Below are 7500 nucleotides of genomic sequence, written 5' to 3' on the forward strand. Positions count from 1 at the left end.
GAGATTGGCAGCCTGCACGCATATGCGAATTCGGCAGCGCAGGCATTGGCAGCCTGCACGCAGATGCGGATTCGGCAGCGCGCAGCAACTTGTGCAAGTCAGGGGCTCGACTTGGCACGATTGGAAACTTGGGCGAGGGACTGTCCAAGGCATGGGAAAAGAGCTCTAGGCGCTGGGACGCGCCAACGAAGGCACACTGCCTAGAATTCGGCAGCGATGGATTGCGGCAGCCTTGCATAGGCAGGAATGGATTCGGCAGGCAGCATGCAATGGTCTATGCGAGTCTTTGAGCTTGTGACTTGGCATGGACGTGGGACTTAGGTGATGGACCTTCTAAGTCAGCAGCTGACGCAGCAGAAACTGGCAGCTGGGGCTGGCAAGCAGACAGCCCGAAAATGGGGGAAGTGGCAGCTTCATGGGAGGCAGAACATGGGAGCATAACTTGGGTGCTGGCCGGGCCACTATGTCCTGAAAACATGGGATAATGGGTGTGAGGTAGTGCTCCACCATGTCCTGAAAACATGGGAGCGTGGGGGAGAGGTAGTGCTCCACTAGTTCCTGAAAATGGGGGATAATGGGGAGGAGCCTTTGCAGCTCCTTTGCTTGTCTATAAATACAAGATGCAGCTCTTGTGTGTGGGGAGAGCATTCGGGTGAGAGTGTTCCAAATGTAGAGAGCATTCGGGTGGGAATGTTCAAAATGTAAGGGCGTTCGGGTGGGGATGTCCAGCATGTAGGGGCATGCAAGAACACTAGTTAGAGGTAGCTTGTGTAGCATGTAAACTTTGTGCATAGCACACATACGGATTTGTGTATAGTTTCCTTTGTGTATGAGATTAATAAAGGTTGGGAAAGATTTCCTGTAAAGCTTGTTGTGCACTTTGATTCCTATTCTTGCTTGTGTATTCCGCTTGCTTAGTTACTAGGCAAACACGAGTGGGAGTGGCGAGGGAAGGCTGAGTCTAGTGAGGGACTAGGCTGCCGCACGGGTTGGATTTCGTTGCGAAAAATTAACCCCGTGACAAGTGGTATCAGAGCGCTGTTGCTGTCTTTGCAGGATGACGGGAATGATTCTGCGGCCAAATCAACGGAGTGATTTGGGAGGACTACTGCTTCTGCCAAGGGATAGGCAGATTTCAGCGCAATGATCAGCAACGAGAATGCTGATGTTTCTCTGGACAAATCGAAGGCACTGATTTGAGGGAAACATTGCTGCTGCCGATGGGACTGGCAGAAACTTTGGAGGAGAGCGCAGCTTGCGTTCTTGACGAAACGATGGACTGTTTCGTAGCACAGACGATGGGCTGTTCTGTGAGGGCAGATCGAAGGGCTGATTTGTTCCGAACCATTTGAGGTAAACTTTCTAGCATTTTGGGCAGTGTTGGTGTTCAAAAGGGCTGCGGAGTTTTGGGGGGTTTAACTCCATGGGCGACGCAAAGTGATGATGAAGGGATCAGCGCAAAATGGGTGCTGATTCGGCCATTGAAACTGTCAGATGGACTGGCAGGCTTGAGAGCAGGGTCCAGCGGAGGGGCTGCTGGGTACTTCTGTATTTTCGTCAAAGCCTTGAGGGAAGGATGGGGCGAGACAGAAGAAGAAGCAAGTAAACGTGGAGAGCCTAAACTTGTTGCTGCTGATGATGGACTGTCAGACGAGAAGGCAAATCGGTAAGAGTTCGAAACTGAAATTTGCATTGTTGTTCTCTTGCGATGGAAATTACTTTGTATGAGATTGTTGCCCAAGGAGGGGAAACCTTGAAGTTGTCATTGTGGAAGATGGCGTTTGAGATTAGGCATACGTAAACCTTATACGTTTGCTAGATGACCGAGATGGAATTCAGTCATCATGAGCCAGCATATATCGGAGTGGATGCGGTCTGGCCTTGCTTGCTGCCTTGGTGGCAGAACGTAGGGATTGTTGTGCATCTCAAGGAAGGAATGTTCAGGGAGATGAATGTTCAGGGAGGTGAAAGCAAAATCCAGAGACCAAGTTGAGGGCAGACGAATCTACGAAGATTTGTTGTGCTTACTGCCTTTGGGGAGGCAGAATTGATGTCTTCGGTGGAGACCTTGATGATGGATAGTTCAGGGTGAAGAAGACAGTGGCTGAGATAGACTTTAGTCACGCTGGGACCAGGATTGGAGGCATAACAGAGGAGGCAGTACCGTGGGGGTGTGTCTCAAAGAGTCTGCGCGATGTCGAGGGACAGACTGGGTGACAGATTCGGCAGCCGATTCAGTGGGCTTGGTGTGGAAGCCAAAATCGTCGACGAAGATGATTTTGTGTGCTGTCTTGAAATCAGTACGAGTGGCTATTTTGGGCATTGCGATGGATTGCAGTGATGGAAGCAAAATGCCAATGACCTTTGTTGGGACAAAGGGTTGCGAGTTTTCGGTGGACGAAACATACAGCGAAGGTTGAAAACAGTTGGGGCTGTTTTGCGTCAGCGAAATCTTGTGTGCATGACGAAGTTTCTGGGGCATGACAGTAGCGCATGGGGGAACCAGGTCAGACGAAACTTGATGCTGGGATGCTATGTGTTTGTGCTATGGCAGGTTACAAATGGACTTGGAGGGACTTGCCGAAAGACTTCGACATGAGATGGAGTTGATCATCGAAACTGAGTTGGTGCTGGGCGTAACAGCACTGTCTCATTCTTATTTCTTGCAGGTGGAGAACCTAAGAGGGCTGATGACAAAAGGGAGTCAGAAGCCAAGGGCAAGAAAATGTTTCGGAATCATGTTTGGGCTGTTTTATTTGCGAGGGGAAGCACTTCGCAAGGGACTGCCTGTTGAGAGCACAGCCTAGTGCTACTTCCGTGGGGAAGGATGGAGAAGAAATGGCATACGTAAATCCTAGACGTGTGCTCAACACTAAGGAAAGAGTTAGTGTGAAGGGGGCCAGCTGAGTTGATGAAGACTTAGGAGCGGCCAAACTGCCTTGTGCGAGGCAGACTTGGGGGAGTTTCAAAACTTTGACGATGGACAGATCATGGTTTAACTCCAGGCGTGAGGATGCGCCAACGAAAAACACACTGCATTGAGTTCAGCAGCGATGATCAAGCAGCAGCCTTGCAGGGGCAGAGGCGAATTCGGCAGGATGTGTTGATTGCTGAAGAGCAGACAAGTAAGCAATATTGGTATACTTGCAGTTTTGGGGCACGCAGAATGGTTGAAGAACTAGATGTTCGTATGGGAGCTCATATGGGTTCTTCAAAGTGATTTTGTGTGGATGTATTTTGTGAAGGAAGGGACGGATTCCTTGGGTGCTAGGCGGCATGGCATCTAAACTTTGCGAAAACATACTTGCGAGTATGATGTGTTTGACATTTGTGGAAAAACTAACGAGCCAAAACAGAATGTGTCACAGCTTGGTTTGGAAACAGGTTGACAAAGATTCGGTGGACTGAATTTGTTGTTGAATGTGGGAAAACCGAAGAGGTTTCATGCGGAGAAACATGAAGTGTGATGAGGAACAGATGCGGTGCAAAGGGTACTTCAAATCTGTCCGACGAGGGCGTCGGGTTCTTTTGGTAGGGGTGGTTTGTCACAGTGTCAAATGTGCACGAGGTGCACGCCTTGGCTGGCTGGCCAAAACAAGGCCTGAGGGTGCTGGCAGCCATGCCATCAGTGCGAGAAATCGGCAGCGCAGATTTATGCGGCTGTAGGTTCGTCAAGGGAAAATCGGCAGCGAAGATTGTTGACGAACATGGGCTGGACGAGGGACTGTCCAAGCCTCGTCAGGAGGTAGGCTGACGAGAATTGGGGCTATCGCAGAATTCGGCAGCGTAGGCAGGAGCAGCCTGCACGCAGATGCGAATTCGGCAGCGCAGAGATTGGCAGCCTGCACGCATATGCGAATTCGGCAGCGCAGGCATTGGCAGCCTGCACGCAGATGCGGATTCGGCAGCGCGCAGCAACTTGTGCAAGTCAGGGGCTCGACTTGGCACGATTGGAAACTTGGGCGAGGGACTGTCCAAGGCATGGGAAAAGAGCTCTAGGCGCTGGGACGCGCCAACGAAGGCACACTGCCTAGAATTCGGCAGCGATGGATTGCGGCAGCCTTGCATAGGCAGGAATGGATTCGGCAGGCAGCATGCAATGGTCTATGCGAGTCTTTGAGCTTGTGACTTGGCATGGACGTGGGACTTAGGTGATGGACCTTCTAAGTCAGCAGCTGACGCAGCAGAAACTGGCAGCTGGGGCTGGCAAGCAGACAGCCCGAAAATGGGGGAAGTGGCAGCTTCATGGGAGGCAGAACATGGGAGCATAACTTGGGTGCTGGCCGGGCCACTATGTCCTGAAAACATGGGATAATGGGTGTGAGGTAGTGCTCCACCATGTCCTGAAAACATGGGAGCGTGGGGGAGAGGTAGTGCTCCACTAGTTCCTGAAAATGGGGGATAATGGGGAGGAGCCTTTGCAGCTCCTTTGCTTGTCTATAAATACAAGATGCAGCTCTTGTGTGTGGGGAGAGCATTCGGGTGAGAGTGTTCCAAATGTAGAGAGCATTCGGGTGGGAATGTTCAAAATGTAAGGGCGTTCGGGTGGGGATGTCCAGCATGTAGGGGCATGCAAGAACACTAGTTAGAGGTAGCTTGTGTAGCATGTAAACTTTGTGCATAGCACACATACGGATTTGTGTATAGTTTCCTTTGTGTATGAGATTAATAAAGGTTGGGAAAGATTTCCTGTAAAGCTTGTTGTGCACTTTGATTCCTATTCTTGCTTGTGTATTCCGCTTGCTTAGTTACTAGGCAAACACGAGTGGGAGTGGCGAGGGAAGGCTGAGTCTAGTGAGGGACTAGGCTGCCGCACGGGTTGGATTTCGTTGCGAAAAATTAACCCCATGACACCTGCCATGGTGGTGAGGGGCGGCGAGGACCGTGAAAGCTAGAGTTTTTCAGAGGCTGCCGGGAAAAAGGCCCCTCGGGTGGCGGGGTGCGAGGACCAGGCGCGTCATTCAATTCTCTTCCCTATCAACTTGGCTCCCGTTGGCGGGATTGGAGGCCTACTGTTTGTTACAGGGCTAAAATCGTCAGGGGAAGAGCTGACGAAACAATGCTGGTTTGGATGCAGGGGGTAGTGTTGGAATCGGCAGCGCGGACAAAATCGGCAAAGTCGACAAAAAAGACTGTTGGTCTGGACATCGGGGCAGCGGCAGCCATGCCGACAGGGGGGGAAATCGGCAGCGCAGATTTGTGCAGCTGCAGGTTCGTCGGGGAAATCGGCAGCGCAGATTTTTCGATGAACATGGGCTGGAAGATGGACTGTCCAGGCCAGGCAGGGAAATTCGTCAAGGGGACACGCTGACGAAACAGCGCTGGTTTAGACACGGTGGGTGCAGTGTTGGAATCGGCAGCGCCGACGAAATCGGCAAAGTCGGCAGAATCGGCAGCGGGTGCTGGCGATGAGTCTGGACGATTTATAGTCCAGGGCTTGATGGAAAAGACTGTTGGTCCAGACAATGGGGCAGTGGCAGCGCGGATTTGTGCAGCTGCAGGTTCGTCGGGGAAAATCGGCAGCGCAGATTTTTCGACGAACAGGGGCTGGGCGCTGGACTGGCCGGGCCAGGCAGGAAAATTCGTCAGGGGGCCACGCTGACGAAAACAGGGGCTGCGGAGTGGAAAATCGGCAGCGCAGATTTTTCGACGAACAGGGGCTGGACCGGCCGGGCCAGGCAGGAAAATTCGTCAGGGGGGCACGCTGACGAAAAGAGGGGCTGCCGCGTGGAAAATCGGCAGCGCAGATTTTTCGACGAACAGGGGCTGGACCGGCCGGGCCAGGCAGGAAAATTCGTCAGGGGGGCACGCTGACGAAAAGAGGGGCTGCCGCGTGGAAAATCGGCAGCGCAGATTTTTCGACGAACAGGGGCTGGATGCTGGACCGGCCGGGCCAGGCAGGAAAATTCGTCAGGGGGGCACGCTGACGAAAAGAGGGGCTGCCGCGTGGAAAATCGGCAGCGCAGATTTTTCGACGAACAGGGGCTGGACCGGCCGGGCCAGGCAGGAAAATTCGTCAGGGGGGCACGCTGACGAAAAGAGGGGCTGCCGCGTGGAAAATCGGCAGCGCAGATTTTTCGACGAACATTCGTCAGGGGGGCACGCTGACGAAAAGAGGGGCTGCCGCGTGGAAAATCGGCAGCGCAGATTTTTCGACGAACATTCGTCAGGGGGGCACGCTGAGGAAAACAGGGGCTGCCGCGTGGAAAATCGGCAGCGCAGATTTTTCGACGAACATTCGTCAGGGGGGCACGCTGAGGAAAACAGGGGCTGCCGCGTGGAAAATCGGCAGCGCAGATTTTTCGACGAACAGGGGCTGGATGCTGGACCGGCCGGGCCAGGCAGGAAAATTCGTCAGGGGGGCACGCTGACGAAAAGAGGGGCTGCCGCGTGGAAAATCGGCAGCGCAGATTTTTCGACGAACAGGGGCTGGACGCTGGACTGGACCAGGCAGGAAAATTCGTCAGGGGGGCACGCTGACGAAAACAGGGGCTGCCGCGTGGAATGGCAGCCTACACGCAGATGCGAATTCGGCAGCGCACGATGGCTTGAGCAGGTCATGGGTTCGACTTGGCGCGATCTGAAACCTGGACGAGGGACTGTCGACGCTGGACGAGCCAGCGCGGTGGCCTGTCGTGCCCCGTTCAGGGGGGGCCTGCCGCGGAGACAGCCCTCGCGGGCTCGACAGCGCAGGCCAGCGTCCCCGACGTCGCTGGCCGCGGCAGGCGAGCTGCCGGGGTTCCCGCATTCCTACAAGAAAACGTCGTGCTTTCCACATGAAACCAATCCAGTAAAATCAGCCATATTTTTATGAGGCTGCCCACTGAATTTGGGGTCATTCCGGGCCGGTTCCTAGTTTTGCGGATTTACTCGATTTCTAATGGTAGGAAAATTAAAACAAATACTTCCCGACCTCGAAAAATTCTGGGAAAATTAATGAAGGTGGATTGGATTTTTGCCAACCTCTGTGCAAAATTTCAGCTCAAAATACCAAGAAATGAATTTTTTAGAGGGGGGGTGACAGCTGGGACCTAGTAGTGTCTCCCCCTGCCAGAGCTGCAATGACACTTATTGCTCTTTAGGGAGCCACCAGGCCGGCGCCCCTCAAAGACCACACGCGCGCGCGCGCCCGCCCGCGCTGGGCGCTGGGGCGCTGGGGCCTGAGGGCCTGGGGCCCTTGGGGGCCCTTGGGCGCTTGGGCGCGCGCGCGCGGCCCCCGCAGCCATGCCGCGCTGCGCGACGCGCGGACAGCCCCTGCTGGCTTGCTCTCTCGCCCGCGGGGGGGCTGCCTTCGGGCCCTGGCCCCCCGCGTTCTGGCCTGCCCCTGCGTGGGAGAGGCTAGGCGCTGCAGGGGCCAGCCCGACGTCGCTGGCCGCGGCAGGCGACAGCCCGACATCGCTGGCCGCGGCAGGGGCCAGCCCGACGTCGCTGGCCGCGGCAGGCGACAGCCCCTGCTGGCTTGCTCTCTCGCCCGCGGGGGGGCTGCCTTCGGGCCCTGGC

The sequence above is a fragment of the Populus nigra genome, chromosome 2 (assembly GCF_951802175.1).
Source record: "Populus nigra chromosome 2, ddPopNigr1.1, whole genome shotgun sequence".
NCBI classification, from domain to species: Eukaryota; Viridiplantae; Streptophyta; class Magnoliopsida; order Malpighiales; family Salicaceae; genus Populus; species Populus nigra.